The sequence below is a fragment of the Geotrypetes seraphini genome, chromosome 1 (genome assembly GCF_902459505.1).
Source record: "Geotrypetes seraphini chromosome 1, aGeoSer1.1, whole genome shotgun sequence".
NCBI lineage: Eukaryota > Metazoa > Chordata > Amphibia > Gymnophiona > Dermophiidae > Geotrypetes > Geotrypetes seraphini.
This window is the reverse complement of record NC_047084.1, coordinates 292,202,202-292,220,366: the sequence shown is the minus strand read 5'-3', so window position 1 is coordinate 292,220,366 and position 18,165 is coordinate 292,202,202. Positions and strand designations below refer to the sequence as shown.

General features: G+C 41.7%; 1 protein-coding gene across 7 annotated transcripts in view; it reads left to right on the top strand.

Moving 5' to 3' along the window:
• Positions 1–18,165, top strand: part of EXOC6B (exocyst complex component 6B) — a 920,925-nt gene that overhangs the window by 835,123 nt on the left and 67,637 nt on the right. Inside the window, exon 21 of one of the 7 annotated variants that reach the window (XR_004540231.1) lies at positions 1,467–1,598. The exons of the other annotated variants lie outside the window; for them this stretch is intronic. The gene's annotated coding sequence lies outside the window, so the exon portion shown is untranslated. The remainder of the gene's footprint in view (positions 1–1,466; positions 1,599–18,165) is intronic. 7 annotated transcript variants of the gene reach the window in all.

The following is an 18,165-nucleotide window of genomic DNA, read 5'->3' as shown; positions in this document are numbered from 1 at the left end:
AGAACGGCTTGAAATTTTTTGCCTCTTGGCTATTTTTTCCTCATAGTCTCTTTTGGCCCCTCTTACCGCCTTATGGCATCTGCTTTGATGTTTGTGTTTTTTCCAGTTTTCTTCCGTTTTGTTACCTTTCCCAATCCTTAAAGAAAGTCTTCTTGTCTCTGATCGCTTCCTTCACTGCTACAGTGAGCCACGCCAGTTCCTTGTTCTTTTTCCTCTTGGATCCCTTGTTGATACTCGGTATATATAGATTTTGTACTTCAATGACTGTGACCTTAAAAAGGGACCATGCTTGCTCTAGCGTTTTTACAGTGTTTATCCTCTTCTTAATTTTCTTCCCCATCATGAGTCTCATCCCTTTGTAATTCCCTTTTCGGAAGTTCAGTGCCCTGGCTGTCGTTCTGGATTGATGTTTTGCCCCTGTGTCAAGGTTAAAGCGGATCATATTGTGATCACTGCTTCCCAGCGTCCCTTCTATACCTTGCGCCCGTCCTCGTAGTCCATTTAGAATTAAGTCCAGAATTGCATTTTCTCTCGTATTTTCCTTGACAAATTGTTCCAGGAAGCAATCGCCTACAGCATCCAGGAAATTGGTCTCCCTACTGCAGCCGGAGGTGCCTAGGTTCCAGTCTATTCCAGGATAATTGATGTCACCCATGATAACTGCGTTGCCTCCCTTGCAGTTGTGTTTAATCTCGTCCGTCATTTCTCCATCAATTTCTTTGGACTGCCCTGGGGATCGGTAGTAGATGCCGATCTTCGTTTCCATTCCATTTGTTCCCAGAATTATGACTCATAGAGACTCAACCTTATTTTTCGTTTCTGCTTGTTCTCTCTGGTAGACTCAATTCCCTCTTTGATGTATAGGGCATACCCCCACTTTTTTGACCTACTCTGTCTTTATGGTATAGCCTGTACCCAGACGTTTTCCTCATTCCACCATGTTTCTGTGATGCCGATGATGTCAAGGTTATCTTTTTGTGCCATAGCTTCCAATTCCCCCATCTTCTTCCTTAGGCTCCTTGCATTCGGGTACATACACTTGAGTTTGCAGCCTGTTACTTTCTTGCTTTCCTTACGCATGATCCAGCCACAACATCTAATTCTGCATCACAGCAAGAGGAGTCTTTACATTTCTGATTACTCGTAGAATGCTCCAAGAAGATTTTGCATAACTCCATGATTATGTGCCTGTACTGAAACAATCGTGTAAGGGTTCATTTACGAACAGTTATTGTGTATTATTATGCTTTTTTATGCAGTGGACACTGCAGTAAATACCATGCATTGAATGGCATTAGCACAGGTTAACAGTTAATAAATGACCCCCATAAGTAACTGACAGTCAACGCTTTCTGGTTAGAAAATGAAATTGTAAGGCTCCACTCTGAGATCAAAACTCAAATTACACACCACACTAACACCTCAACTTTTATGTGTTTGTTCCCTGTACTGCGGACCCGCTGAAGAAAGAAGAAGTGACATAATCGAGGGTGGGACCGCAGTAGAGGGAAGTCTGGCTGCCTGAAGATGTTGCCGGCAGTGATTCGGGCCACAGCGATGGAGTGCCGACTCAACATCAAAATCTGCGCAGACCTCAGGTAATTCTGCATCCCTGGCGAATTCTGCATTGCGTAGTAGCACAGAATTCCACCAAGAATAGTACGTGTCATGACACTCAGTACATACTTTCATGCTATAAGAGATCATTTATGGGCATAAATCACCACAATACCAGCATTTACACACATTCCTAGCACTTAAAACTGGGTGGCTGCACTATACAGTCCTGCTAGATTTGTAAGAGTACTTTGATAATTATGATTGATGATCTCTTTAATTGGGCATGTTCTCGATGGAGTGCAAGATTTCCAAGTGTTTGACATTGACTGTTGACATCCTGGGAAGAAAAAAAACTCGGAACTGCAAATTTCCCCTTTTGGAGTAGTATTTGTCTTACCCCTCACTAACAATTACATCAGTAGTTTGTTTAAAAAGTTCACAACCCTTAAAAGTTTACTAAAATAAAAGTAATAATTGGGGAAAGTTCTCTGTTTGTAATGTTTTGTGTTAAACCATTGGATCCTCTTTCTATTATTAAGGAAAAAAAAAAATTCTAAGTAAACAATGCCATTGTATAAACCAGGCTTGGACATAATGCATCCATCTCTCTAAACACCTGCATTCAGCTAACAGAGATCTGCAGCTGTTACTGAGTGTTTTGTGTGAGTACGGAGAATGTGGAAATGTATGCATGAATGTAAATAGTTTATATGGTTTGCTGTGATCTCTTTATGAAATTCAGAGGTTTGTAACTTGAATTACATTTCAGTAATGAGATCATGGCTTGGTTTGATAATTTCGGCATATGCTAATATTGAATTTGTATATAATTTCAGAGTTTAGCACTAATCTAATCTTCCATTTGTGGGTGACTCATATCTATTCAGGCTCTAGGCGACTTGCAGAGGGGGAGACGGGGGCAAGATGAGGGAACTGGAATGGGGGCCTTGAAAGAGAGAGAGGAGAAAGAAGGGAAAGGGAAAAAAGAGAAAAGAAAGAAAAAAACTCAGTTGTCAGGAAGGAGTTGTGGCTGGGTTCATTTCTGAGAGAGATGTGTTGGTTCAGCGGCCAAATAAGAAGGTTTTCAGCTTCTTCCGGAATGCCTTGTGGGTAGTTTCTTTTCTGATCATTTCTGGTAGGTCATTCCAAGCTTTTATACCCATGAAGGTGAACATAGAGTGGAACATAAGCCTGTAGTGGAGATTTTTTGTAGAAGGTAGACTTAGTTGCATTCTGTTTATGATTCTCCTATAGGTGGACCATGCCATTGAGAATAGTTGGGTGAGGGGAGTGGCTGAGTTTCTGTGGATTATGTGGTGCAGGATGCAAGATATTTTGAAGAGTATCTGTGATGAGATGGGTAGCCAGTGCAATTGTTTGAAGAAGGCTGAGATTGAGTCGTATTTCTTTAGATTGAAGATTAGTCTGACAGCTGTGTTCTATATGAGCTGCAGCTTGTGAGCTAGGGTGGTATCGATTCCCATGTAGGCCGAGTTGCAGTATAGCTGAGGCAGTATCATCAGCTGGACGATCAGTGCTAAATGATGCTGATGGAAGTATGGCTTGATGAGTTTTAGTTGGCGCATGGTGAAAATGGTCTTTTTCCAGAGGCTGGAGACTTGAGGTTCCATTGTGAGTGTGTCATCCAGGATGCAGCCAAGCACTTTAGAGGATTTCTCCACTGCGAGGGTGATACCAGATGGAAGTTTAATGCTCGTCAGGGCGTTCTGCTGAGCTGTGTGGAAACAGATGGCTTTGGTTTTGGTGGCATTTAATTTAAGTTTGTTTGTGGTTGCCCAGGTGTGAATTCTTGCTATGTTGTTTGAGATTTTCTCCTCTGTGTTAGGCTAGTTGTTAGTTATGGGTATGAGAAGAAGAATGTCATCTGCATAGGATAGTAAGGTTTCATCTTCTAGTTTAATGTTTCTGAGTGAACTCATGAACAAGTTAAATAAGATGGGGGATAGCAGGGAACCTTGTGGAACTCCCCAGAATGCCATATGTGTCAAATTTATTTTCATTACTGTTTATCTCAGGGGTTGGCAATTCTGGTCCTCGAGAGCCAGAGCCAGGTCAAGTTTTCAGGATATCCACAATAAATATGCATGAGATAGATTTGCATCTCAAGGAGGCAGTGCATGCAAATCCATCTCATACATATTCATTGTGGATATCCTGAAAACCTGACCTGGCTCCGGCTCTCGAGGACCGGAATTGCCTACTCCTGGTTTATCTAATGGCACTGTCTAAATCAGGGGTTCTGAATCTTTTTTTACCCCTGCACCCCTTTAACTGATCAGTGAAACCCATGTACCCCCCTTCTTAAACCACATGTCCACTAGTGACTACTGACAGCTACATATATTGCTGTTAGCTACTAATAGTGTTAATTGACAACATGTCATAAAAATTAGTAATTTGTAATTATACTACCAATAAAACTGTCTTCACTATCTCTAGAAAGTTTCACTAATGTGCCTCAGATTTCAGGACCCTTCTCTCCAATCTATTTGGCCTTTTCCCACATCTCTTGAGGGTGAGGGACCACTGGATAAGAATCACAATCAAGCTGATAATTCCTCTGAAACTTTGGTGGCAGTTTTTTACTCCTGTGAGTGTTGTGAAGAAAACTATACTCCAATTATGTAAAATTACTCCAATTATTTATTTATGCACATACGCACATTTATTATTAAACTCAAAATTAGGTTAGAGAGGAGTTTGCTAGAAAGGAGGAAGGGAAGTACTGCTTTAAGGCCAGTGGTTTTCTTACCATGAGGCCAGAACATTCTGGGCCTGATTTTCGAAACGCATATCCCAATTGCAGGCAGTGGTAGGTGTCCTACCGCCATCTGGCAGCCAATTGGGAAGCACGTTTTTAAAAAAAAATTTACAAGGCAGGCACCTACATTATAGGCCTCTGTAGCACGTTTACAGAGATGCATACTTATGTTTAAGCATGCCCGCCTTGGCATGGGCATGGTTTCACCCAGATATAGCCTTGGGTGGGCTTACGCATCAGTATGCGCCTACAGATGTCTTAAATGTAGGCCTGCAAAATGTTAGCCTACATTTAAGGCATCTGTCTAAGTGTAGACATGATTCTGAATAGGACCCCAATGCAAGATTTACACTTGATCGGTTTCATTTTGCCTCCAAGGCATTTTTAAATACTGTATCTTCACCTTCTTTTAGCTTGTCTTTCCCATTTTGTTCCCCCACTCCCACTGAAGAACATTCCTTTTTCCCTTGCTATGTTGTTTTGTCTTGTAATATTTTTACTTGATGGCTGTGAACCATTTGTTAACTGCTTTGAAGTTTGTGGTAAAGGGCAGTATAGCAAGTTTTGTATTATATTGTATGTGAATGGCAAATGCTATGCAAGAAAATATAATACGAGGGAATCCCATTTGCTTAGCTGGCTGGAAGAGAGAAATACTTCAGGGGAATTTAAAAAAAAGAATGCAAAATGGGATCTGTGCAATTTAGCAGCTTTGAATATGGTACAGCTCAGAAAGAAGTATAAGATGAGCAAAAACTAGATACAAGAGCACTATATCTGCAGGCTCTGGTTTCCTACTGTTCTATGGTCATGATAAGGCCTGCAAAATGTGGCTCTTACTATAGCATTTGGGAATCCCCGTGAAGTTCCTAATGAACCAGCCAGCTCAGAAGCCTGGACTCACTAAATCAGGAATCTCAAAGTCCCTCCTTGAGGGCCGCAATCCAGTCGGGTTTTTAGGATTTACCCAATGAATATGCATTGAAAGCAGTACATGCACATAGATCTTATGCATATTCATTGGGGAAATCCTGAAAACCCGACTGGATTGCGGCCCTCAAGGAGGAATTTTGAGACCCCTGCACTAGATACTTAAGCTCCTATGGGGAGTCTTTTGGCTGCTTCTTTCCTACCCACAATGTCATCTTTATTTTAGCTGGTCAGTATTCCATGCTCCTCTTTCACTCCAGCCTTCTTACTGGCCAGCAGGAGCAGTTAAATGGTTTCAATATGCATCTAGAACAGGGGTTTTCAGGATTTCCCCAATGAATCTGCATTGAAAGCAGTGCATGCAAATTGATCTCATGCATATTCATTGGGGGAAATCCTGAAAACCTGATTGGATTCTGGTCCTCGAGGACCGGAGTTGCCCATGTCTGATCTACAACCAGCCTTAGGCTAGAAGACAATACCCTATGCAAAACCTGAAATTGCTGCCCCCACCTCATCAAAAACAAAAGCTTCACCTATATCTTCTACAGCAGGGGTTCTCAGTGTAGTTGTCAGGACATTCCCAGACAGTCAAGTTTTTAGGATATTCACAATGAATATGCATGAGACAGAGCTGCATACTGTGGAAGTAATGCTTGTATCTCTTGCTTGTTCATTATGGATATCTTGGAAACTTGACTGGCTGGGTGTATCCTGAGAACTGGGGTGAGAACCCCTGTTCTACATGGCTCTCTCCTACCTCTGCCTACAGATCCTTATGTGATTGTCTCTTTGGATAGGACTCTTATGTACCAAGCAAGTAAAGAGCAATTTTTGTTAGGCAACTACATTAATAGAGCTAAACTAACCTACGGCGCCTTTAGGAAAGAAATAAAAACTGCATCGTTTAATAGATTTATCTCCTAAACAGAAGTTTTACTAAGGGCTCCTTTTATCAAGCCGCGCTAGCGGGGTTAGCGCGTGTGACTTTTAATCACACGCTAACCCCCGCGCTGGTCAAAAAACTACTATCTGCTCAAGGCAGGCGTTAGTGGCTAGTGCGGCCGGCGGTTTAATAAAAAGAGCCCTAAATGCTATTATGTCCATGTTGTATTTTAATAATTTGCAGATTGTAATTCGCTGATTGTCCAGCTCTCTTCGGTGTGAACCGCCTAGAAGTCGTCTGATTATGGCGGTATAGAAGAATAAACTTATTATTATTATTTACGTTTCCACTGTCTCCTCATCCACTGTCCCCTGCCTCACTTTCCATCATCCTTACTCCCTACCTTTTCTCTCCGTATTTCCATCCTCCCCCTTACTTTTCACCCTCTGTTTTCCTTCTTTTCTTCCCTTCTCCTCTTTATTACATTCTATCTCCCCCCATCATCTCAGGAGACTGAGGACTAGAGCTATATTAGTGTGACACTACAGGGTAACTTTATGTATTTATTTTTTTATAAGTCTTTATTCCTTTTAATAACATACAAAGTGCATACAAAAATACAACTATTGGCACCAAATAACTTTAATAGCAGTAAGCATATTTAATTTATTGTAAATCTATCAGCCCAAAACAGTAAATAGGAATTTGATGCTTCCTTTCTCCAAACCCATTTTTCAAGCTAGCGTGGCTGAACGACTGGGGTATGAAATCTTAGTCTAATACAGTATCTTTGACAGTTACTGTAAAGCCATCCAAAGGTTAGTATGACACTGCTTTAAAAAAAAAAAGCTCCTTTTCTCTCAGATTCCTTTTTTAATTTATTTTAATGTGCAACAAATCAGCATAAATCTGTTTTTGGGGGGGGGGGGGGGTTCTGGCAGTGCCAGAAGCAACACTCCAAGCTGTCTAGATCCATGCAATAGATACAGTATCAGGATTAAATGTTTTTACCATTGCTGCCAGCACTTAAGTCCTGTTCTCTTTTTCTCTTTCTGACTTTTTCAATTAATGCTTTGTTGCTCTCAAAAGTCAGGTGGTTATTGTGTTATTGTCAGGGTGTGTTTGTGAACAGAAAAAGATCTCCCCTCACCCCCCCTCTCAATTCATCATCAATTATACTTTACATACTTATAAGCTGAGTTCAACAGTAGAGACCCTGGTGTTTTCTGTTAATTTTTCTCTGATTGAAAAGGGGTCTACAAGTTTTGGAGCACATGACTGACAAGACAAAAACAGTGGTGTGGGCTTTATGCAGCAGTATAGCACAAATCATGTCAGCTTCTTCATAGTAGCAGTGGTCTAACATATATTCAGATGCAGTTAATCTTTTAGGACCCAAGAGTTTCTGTTTAATCTCAGCATTGGTCAGGGTTTGTGTACTATCAACATATCAATTGATGTTTGTTGACCGTTATGCTTGTTTTCTCCAAGTCCATCAATAATATTCAGTTTTGCCTAATTATCAATACAACACATTTTTGCTTCTGTTCTCTGCTTGTTTATGGAGCATTGGTTGCCATTTTATAGAAACATAGAGAAAAGGGCCAACGGCCCAACAAGTCTGCCCACTCAAGAACCCTCCCTCTTTCGAGAATCCATCTTTTAAGCATTCCTCTGGAGCGACCCCACCTGTCTGTCCCATAGTCCCTTGAAGTCGAGCATGGTACTGACCTCGACTACCTGACGTGGAAGACCATTCCATCGATCAATTACCCTTTCGGTGAAGAAATACTTCCTGGTGTCTCCATGAAATCTTCCCCTCCTGAGTTTTATAGTTGTATATATTTATTGATTGGGATTTATTAACCACCATTATGAAAGAGATTTACCAAAGGTGATGTAAGCAGGTACAGCTTGGAATAAAACTTACAATTGTGTTAACAGCATAATAATGGTAAAATGACCAAATATAAGCATAAATAGTCAATGAGATAAATTTGGATATGGAAAATTGAATTCTAGTAATATGCTATCAGAAATATATACATTTAGCAGTATTATAAAGCAATTATATGACAAAAATATGATAATGCTAGCAGAATATGAATAAAACCTTAATCCAGCTATAAAAGAACATTCATATAATATACATAATACTTATGTCTGCACAATACAAATGAAACACCTTAATAGGCATGCATCTGAACATTCAATTAAAATAGATATGATGCTAATACTGTTCATTCAATACGATAAGATATCTTAGTAAGTAACCAAGGGAGCAAATGCAGTTGAGATATATAGATGGGAAAACATGGATAGTACAAAGTCATTGGGTTAAAAGGATGGATGGCTAAATTGAAGGCAAATTTGTACCTTTAAATAAGATATGAGTAATTAGACTAAATGCAGGGTATGTAGCAGGTTAGTTTAGAAGTCCTGCATGTATTAAAGCAGTATTCTTCAACCAACGCTCTGTGGAATGGTGCCAGTCCACAGAAATTTCCTGCTGGTCCACAGAGCCGGCACGTGCATCGGGCCTGAGACAGTATTCTTTAATCGCCAGTCTGCAGTGCGATCGATGTGGCATAATCTTTGGACCGGCTCCATCTTCCTCAGTGCTGCAACGTCAGGGGAAAGGCTTCCAGGTGAGGCGCGGGACGCTGCCCGCGATTTTGTGCACTGCATCAGTGAGGAGGAGGGAGCCGACCCAAAGATAACACCGGGGGCGGCATAAAACGGCCAGGCGGGAGCAGGCCAGAAGATGAGGCACAGCATGGCGGGAGAGAGGCAACAAAGGTTGGGGGAGTGATTTTACTTTTAAATTTAGTGATTGAATTGTATAAATTTTGAGAATTTACATCTGCTGTCTGTATTTTGCACTGTTCAGAAAAAAATGCATTTGTTTCTTTTCCTCTGGGGTTGTACTGCTTGCAGAGTCTTGCATTGTAGGGTTTGTTTGTATATATTAGTACTTTTAGTTTTTGGTCCCGTAATTGTAGGGATTATCTGTGTTCTGGTAGGAATGAATGTTGAGAAGCATACCGTGTGCTTTGTGTAGTTTAATTTTGTGGTTAACCATAATGTGTTGTTAATAAGATTATATTGTGTGTGTGTGTGTATATATGAAAAATGACTGGAAAAAATGGTGTTACAATTAGTACTATTATGAGGGCGGTGTCTGGGGTGGAGATGGGTGGGGTATAGCCCACGACTTAGCCCAGTGTTTTTCAACTTCCGGTCCACAAAATAATTATTTTATTTCCACCGGTCCATAGGTGAAAAAAGGTTGAAGAACACTGCATTAAAGGCATAGCAGAGGTACTGTAGTCTTGAGTTTGGCTCCCTCTGGAAATGAGTTTCGGAGTGTGAGGATGCTCCTGAGAAGGCTCACCAGTGGGTATCACATCATGCAATTTCTTTTGACAACGTTGCAGATAGTGATGCTCCTTGAAAAGACCTTAGAGGCTTCAAAGGTGTGTAGAGGGCTTATTTATTCTTAGGTACTCTGGCCCATTTTGTTTGAGGACCTTGAAAATCAATGAGTTTTAAATTTGACCCTGTATAATTTCCAGTGTAGTTTTTGCAGGAAGAATATGATGTGACCGCACCACTTGCCAGGGGTGGACTAGCCATTGGGGCAATAGGGCAGTGCCCACAATGGTAGGGGGCTGCCTCTCCACTAGCCTCTATCTAGTTTAATCACTTGAAATGTAGGTAAAGATCCATGACCCTTATTTCCTGGAGATCCAGATTGTCCGTCTCTGCCACTTTCAGCCTTCTATCTATCATACTGCAACATTCTGAATTAGCTGGAGCTGGTGCAAACTTGTCTTTCTGTCAACTAGGACTATGAATTGATTGTCATGTGCCTACCAGAAACATTCTAAACCCAATGTTTTTTACCAATCCTCCAGTGGGCACATATAGATGTAAATAATGGGGAAACAGAAGAACCCTGGGACACCCCTATCACTAATCTCCTAAATGAAAAGGAGATACTATTTTCCCAATATCTATCTGTCAGAAATTAAGCTATCCATTTCATCTACAGAATCAAACATATAGCATAAATCCTAATACTCTCCTCCTCTCATCTAGTAACCCAAAACAGTAGCCACCAGTACCATTTATATTTTGTTGCCTCTTAAAATCTGACCCAATTCACCTAAACACTGAGATTCTTCTAAAAAAAATATTGCAGCTACTGTAAATACTTTAGCTACAGGGGGCTAAATAACCATTGCCTCTAACACTCACATTTAGGTCACATAAAAGTCAATCCAAACGATGCTTGAAAAAACAGAGTGCTTATCCACTCCAACGTATCAACTGGAGCAGAAGCTCTTCCAATAGTCATCCAAAGTCTATTTCTCCACACTCGCTCATACACGACATTCTTCAAATGATGTCTCCACTGCAAAACTCCAGATGCCGAGACAGGCAATCCTTTTCCCTTTTGCAGTGGAGACACGATTTGAAGAATGCCGTGTATGAGCGAGTGTAGAAAAATAGACTTTGGATGACTATTGGAAGAGCTTCTGTTCCAGTTGATAAGGAGAATGTTGGAGTGAATAAGCACTCTGTTTTTTCAAGTTATTTGTTTTTGTACTGTGAACTGTGCATATTTGTCTTTGATGATTTTTGATGCTTTATGAATTTTCCCTCTGTGAATTTTCTGGACATTTGCTTCTACTGTGATTTGTGACTGTTTTCTTCTCTACTTGCCATCAAGAAAGAAAAAAACTCTGTATCTTACTGCTTTACATCTCATTTTTTTTTACAATTGGTTACTTACAGGATTTTTCTGTTTTTGTGCTTTCCTGTTGTTGAATGGGAACTAATTGCTCTATATGTGGGGGAGTTTTTTATGACTAATGATGAACTGAGGTCTTACTCTTTGTTCAGCTTCGTGCTATTATGATAAGTACCTCGTTATAAGTGAGGTCTTTTTCTCCTACACAATTTATTATTATAAAGCACTATTTCCTAGTCTCAACAGTAGGGGATAAAGTATTTTGTTTTCTAGGGTAATTGAAATCACCCATTATTATACTGTTGCCAGCTTTCCTAATCTCTGAAAACATTTCTTCATCTGTATGCTCAGTCTGTCTTGGAATAGCTATCCATATGGATTCCACACTACTATCTATGTCCTGCAGAATGTTTATTTGATTTGATTAAATTCCCTTCTTAACATATAGTGCAGCCCCCCCTTCCCCCCCCACACACACACCCCTCAATTTGATATACAATATCCTTGTGATATACAGTGGTACCTTGGATTACGAGCATAATCTGTTCCAGGAGCATGCTCGTAATCCAAAATGCTCGTTTATCAAAACAAAGTTCTCCATAGAGAATAGTGGCAACAGCAACAATTGGTTCCAGAACCCAGGGTCTGTACCTGTCCGGGCCGGGTGCTACAGCGCCGTCTCCTCCGTCTGCCTCCTCTGTCCGTCATCGGAAGAAGAACCCGACAGTGCCGCATCGGGGGGGATGCCAGCCGCCGGAGAACCCCACAGTGCCACTTCGGGGGGGGGATGCTAGCCGCCGGAAAACCTCGCAGTGCCTTCAGAGGGATGCCTCCTCCATCCACCTGCCAGCCCTCCATGTGGGATGCCCCCACTCGAGCCCACGCAGCCAAGCGCCGCCCCACCCGCATGCGACACACACAACGCCGATGATTGACGCTGTGCGCGTCACACACAACGCACAGGAGGGACAGCACCCGGCCGCGCAGGCTCAGACAGAGGTCCTCCAACTTGCGGAAGGCACCCAATGTAGAAGGCTGGCCGGAAGAGAATCCCCTGTAAGTGCTCGATGATCAGGGCAGTGCTCGGTTTGCGAATCAAAAGTTTGCCGAGTGTTTTGCTCATCTTGCAAAACACTCGCAAACCGGGTTACTCGCAAACCGAGGTACCACTGTAATTTTTACCTGGGTAACACAGTGTCCCATTAATTGTGCTCCTTCCACCAGGTCTCTGAGATGCCTATTATATCTACCTCATCATTCAGTGCTATATACTCTAACTCCCCTACTTTATTTTTTAGACTTCTAGCATTTGTATACAGACACTTCAAATTGTGTTTTTTCTTTGTATCTACAGGCTTCTGAGAAGATTACAGGGATAACTTCACATCTCTACTCTGCTTCTCTCTTAAGCACTTTTGGCTTTCTTTCACCATTTTTGAAACCTCTCTATTGGGACTCCCTTAATGTTCTGATTCAACAGTATCCTTCAAGGATACTTCCACTCCTGGGTGACTGTCGGCTTCCCCCCCCCCCATCTCACTTTGAAAGCTGCTTTATCTCCTTTTTAAATGTTGGCGCCAGCAGCCTGGTTTCATTCTGGTTAAAGTGGAGTCTATCCTTTCAAAACAAGCTCCCCCTTTCCCAGAAGGTTGCCCAGTTCCTAACAAATCTAAATCCCTCATCTCTGTACCATCATCTCAACCACGCATTGAGACTTCAGAGCTTTGCCTGGGTCCTGCACGTGGAACTGGGAGTATGTCTGAAAATGCTACCCTGGAGGATCTGGATTTCAGCTTTCTACCTTTCTCCCACATTTTCCTATGTCATTAGTATTTACATGTACCAAGACAGCTGGCTCCTCCCCAGCACTATCTAAAATCCTATCTAAGTAACGTGCAAGATCTGCCACCTTCGTACCAGACAGGCAAGTGTCCAGGCAATCCTCATGCCCACCAACCACCCATCTACATGCCTTAGATCAAATCACCAACTATAACAGCTGTCCTAACCCTTTGTGGGAGAGGATATTGCATCCCCTGGTGGGCAGGTCCTGGCTAAAGGATTATTTCCTACTTCACCAGAGTGATGCTTTCCTTTTAGGAGACCTCCCTCCTCCAAGGCAGCACAGAGGCTGCCAGACTGGAGGTGGGACCTCTCTACAACATCCCTGTAGGTCTCCTCTGTGTACTTCTCTGTCTTCCTCAGCTCCTCCAAGTCTGCTACTCTAGAGTCAAGGGAATGGACTTGTTCTCAGAGAGCTAGGAACTTTTGCAGCAAGCACACACATAACTTCTCGCCAACTAGGCAGATAATCAGGGGTTGTCACTTATCGTTGACTCCTTTTCATTATGCTTTCAGCCCCCCACCCCACCCCAAATTCTATCAGTCTGGGGTAGGCACCACAGTCCTTCTGTTTCTCTGCCACTATCTCCCCACTGTAGAAGAGGGGGACTTCCCCAAGTCTTTTACATCAGTGTTTCCCAAGTCAGTTCTGGAGTATCCCCTTGACAGTCAGGTTTTCAGGATATCTATAATGAATATGTATGAGATTGATTTGCTTACACTGCTTCCATTGTATGGTAATTTATTTCATGTATATTCATTGTGGATATCCTTAAAACATGACTTACAAAGGGGTATTCCAGGACCGACTTAAGAAACACTGTTTAACATCATCCATGTCACTGCTAGCATGTGACAAAACAACTTCATATTTGACCACTGTTAAACTGGATTTGGTCTAAACATACTTCTGTATGCTCTATTAAGCTAGGGCTCCTGCCAAATGCCATGACCTTTCCTCTAAATTGGGATTGGTGGGAGAGCAGTTGGAGCTGCAGGTAAAATGGTGATCGTGCACTTGCAAACTTCTCTCTAGAGATTGACACAATGGCAGAATTTATCACCGTTCTCGTCCCCACAGATAACCATGAGAAACTATCCCCATGTCATTCTTTAAGGAGAGAGGGAAGAATCAGAGTATGAATGGGCACAACCACTGACCTTCAAGCCTTGCATTAAAGAATGCTGGTGTAGAAGGACTGAGGTTGAGATAGATGCTAAAGAATGGCACGAGATAGTTTCCTGTGGTTATCCATGGGGACGGGAACAGTGATGAATTCTCTCACCTTTGCAACTGATCCTTTTAGCTTTCTTTTAACCATTTTCCTCATTTTATCATAGTTGCCCTTTCAAAAATTAAATGCCACTATAGTAGATGTCTTTTGCAATGTCACTCCAGATATCAGCTCAAATTTGATCATGTTATGATCACTGTCATTCTCTACTTCCCTCTTCATGCTTCTACAAGTCTCCACCCACCGTGACCCCACTTCTTAGAAGTCCCCTCATTCCTAAGTGTAGCTACCCCTCCCCCTCTATACCCTTAGCTACCTCCTATTTTCTTATCCCTGTTCTAACCTTCTTAGACCTATCTATGACCTAGTCCCTTCTTTCCTACCTGCTTCCCTGACCCCTCTCTGCTGCCCCAAAACTCTTCACCAGCTAAATGCCAAGCCATCGCCCATTTGTGTATTCTGACTTCCCAATATGGCAAGGTCAGTTCCTTAAATATTTCAAATGTTTCACAGTGCACTTGGCTAGTTGATAAATGTAAATTAAGGGCAGAATACCATATAAGGTTTATATTCTATGTATAAAAAGAAAAAAAAAATATTTCATCAGGCAACTGAGCAGATGTTACTAGAAACTCATCATGGTATCTATTTGCAAGACAGTTTAATTTTAACAATATGACTTCTATCACTGAAGGGGCATGTGAACATAGCCAAAAACTTTTGCTTTAAACATGACCTTTAAACTGCATAAACAGCTTTGGAAGAATGCATGAACTCAACAAATTGTGATGTTTCGGTTGTGTATTGTCTTAAAAAAATTACTATATTAAACAAAGAAAAACCCACATGCCTTCTGCTCTGTGAACAGTAACATTCTATGAAGTATTGTACCTATGAGGCCATCCAGAGTTTAGACTGACATGGTATGAAAAAGATTTCCATCTCTTTCTTTCAGAGCATTTTCCTGGCGATTGTACAAGCTATAGTTAGTTAGTGAACCCTTAGTTTCACATAATATATTGTGTTCCTTCCCCCTGTTTGTGTTAGAAATACAAACCCTGCAAATCCTCCCTTTTGTTAATATTTTCAGTTCTTTTATCCATTTTTTAAAAATAATGTTTTGTTCTTCTGGCTGTGACTATGGGGAGTGATGCTGAATGCAGTCACTTAGCACATGACTTATTCTGTCTCTTCTATTGTCTAAAGTGAGACCTGATGAGGCTGTCTCATCGATCACACATAGCGAGGGAAGGAGGTCATTTAATAAAACATTTTTCCATATGTAAAATGGGTTTTACATTCACAAAATGGTTCTTATAAAGTTACATGTGTGTATAAGCAAATAGAAGTATGCACACTCACAAGTACATGCATTTTTACTTGGCACTTGTGTGGTCATTCCCAAGGGTGTAGACATAGTTTGGATAGGGCTGCAGTATCACCAAGATATGGTATCTGACCAAATGTGTACTTCTATTCTCTGTCTGACTCGCATCAACATGGCCTGTTTAAAAAAAGAACCACTCTAATGAGTTTAAAACTTTAGATGAGAAAATAATTAGTAGGCACACTAAGCAAAACAGGCAGAAAGACAACTGGAGGCAATTGTTGATCTTAAATGAACACACATACACACACACACTTTAATAGGCACTCTAGAAGTGAACGAGTGTGTCCAAAAGAACATTGAAATGATGAAACTAATTATCCATAAAAACAGTGTAAACCAGCTACTAAAATAGGTTAACAGTTCTAGTTCTCCTTGGAATAATCACTTCCACTTCCAACTCAAGCATCATGTTCTCAAGTTCCCCAAATGTAGAATACTACTTACTCCCAATGATGGTGCTTTTTTTTTTTTGTTTTTTTTGAGGGGGGGTTTCGCTTCCTCTGCTACTCTGTAGCCCTTTTCACTTCAGCAAGTAGGTGTATACTTTTGGGGCAAAGGTTAAGCTCTGTGGTTTTCCTTATCTCCTAATGGGTGGGAACAAGTTTTCTGGGTTCTTATCCCTTTAGTAATGTGTCAGCAGTCTTTGGTGTTTCTCTTTATTTTCTGAATGCTGTTAATTTTGACCTAATGGAACAGGTTAAGAATTAGTCCCTGGCTGAGTGACTTATTCCCCTGATACTTAAAGCAGGAGGAACTCATTGGCTCCCCCTGGCTTCAGCTTCAAGTCCTTCCTCATTTGGGACCGTCTGTTGTCAGCAGCTTTATTCTGTGTTATCTTGGACTGAAGTTCTGGATCCAGTCTCCTCATAACTGGACCTTCTTCCTTAGGACACACAGTGGCCCAGAGAGACGGCCATGAGCCAGGCTGACCTCTCCTGATCAGTTCACTTAAAATGGGAACAATTCTCTATTCCTTGTTGCACCAGGGGTTGCCACTTACTTTCGCCTATTTCCTGTGCTTTCTTCCTCCCTTCCTTTCCCTTGGTCTTTAGGGCAGGGAATTAAAAGTTTAATTGGCTCCTGGGTGAAGTTCCCTACCTGCTATTCCTTTATATCGGTGGTCTCAAACTCGCGGCCCAGGGGCCACATGCAGCCTGACAGGTACTATTTTGAGGCCCTCGGTACATTTATCATAATCACAAAAGTAAAATAAAACAGTTTCTTGTTCATATATCTCTTTAGCTATAAATTACAATATTATTATTAAGACTTAGCCAAAAGGAAAGATTTATAAACTATAAAGAGTTTTACCTCATGCAAAATTGTCATCCTCTATAATAAAACCCTAAGCGCACATGCATGCTTAGGGTTTCGTGATCCCTGCCACTGTGCTGTGTGCCTCCGTGCCAAATTCAATTTGAGGTGCGTGGGGCAGCTTATGGTGTGTGGTGTGTGCAGCGATTTGAGCAGCGGTGGCAGTTTGACTCCTGCACTGCCGGGATGCCTCTTATCACCCCCAGACTAGCAAACGCAGCAACCACGGGACATTTGCTAGGCTGGCCCACTTCGATAATGCCGGCCTAACAAAAGCCCCGAGGCTGCCCGGGCTAGCGGATGCTGGACACGGGGAGCAGGGAAAGGAGAAGGGGTAGTACTGGACAGGAGGATCAGGTAAGGGGTGCTGCTGGACAGGGGGGGCGGTAAAAGGAAGGGAGAAGGCCTACTGCTGGACAGGGGGAGCAGGGAAGAGGTGCTGCTGGACAGGGGGGAGGTAAAATGAAGGGAGAAGGGCTGTTGCTGGACAGGGGGAGCAGGGAAGGGGTGCTGCTGGACATGGGGGAGGTAAAAAGAAGGGAGAAGGGCTACTGCTGGACCAGGGGGAGCAGGCAAGGGGTGGTGTTGGACAGCCGAGGAAAGAGAGAGACAGAAAGAAAGACAAACAGACAGACAGCAGCCAAAGAGAGAGACAGAAAGAAAGGCAGATAGAAAGCGGCCAAGGAGAGAGAAAGAAGGAAAGACAGACACACACATCTATTCTTGCACCCGTTAATGTAACGGGCTTAAAGACTTGTTTCTTTAATAAGACATTAACTGTTTTTTTTCTGAGGCCAGGCCCTCCAAGTACCTACAAATCCAAAATGTGGCCCTGCAAAGGGTTTGAGTTTGAGACCACTGCTTTATATGCTTTTTGCTGAACATACTCAGAGAGGAAGACCTGGCCTCTCCCTTCTATTTAGGTTTTATACATCCCTGTTAAAGCTCCAACTCATTTCTTATTGGGCCAACTTTTTAGAACAGACCTCCTACTATTCAGGTTTGATTGGCATGTTCTCTGGATCAAAGAGCAGGAATGGACTTTCTGCTAATGCATAAGAGAAAACATTTTAGCAGCCTGTCACATACCAGTGTGTGTGTGCATATATTGCACACGAGCATTTGTGAGATATTATAGGGGATTATTATAGGAGCCTGCTTTATGAAGCACATAGTTTAGCTGTCTATGTTGCCTTCACAAAATAGGTACTTCTTTTGAGAATTTTTATGAAATGAAGGACATTTTCAAAGGCATTTCTGTGTATAAAATGGTTTTAGATCCAGAAATAGGTTTTTGGAAAATTGCTCACCACAGTGCACAGGTACAACTATAACCAATATGGTGGTATTTCATAAAGCTTTTTTCTATGTATAAAGTGTTTTACATACAGAAAATGGCTTTTATAAAATTGCCCAACCATATATGTACAGTACATATATAAAAATAAAACTACTTGCATAGAAAATATG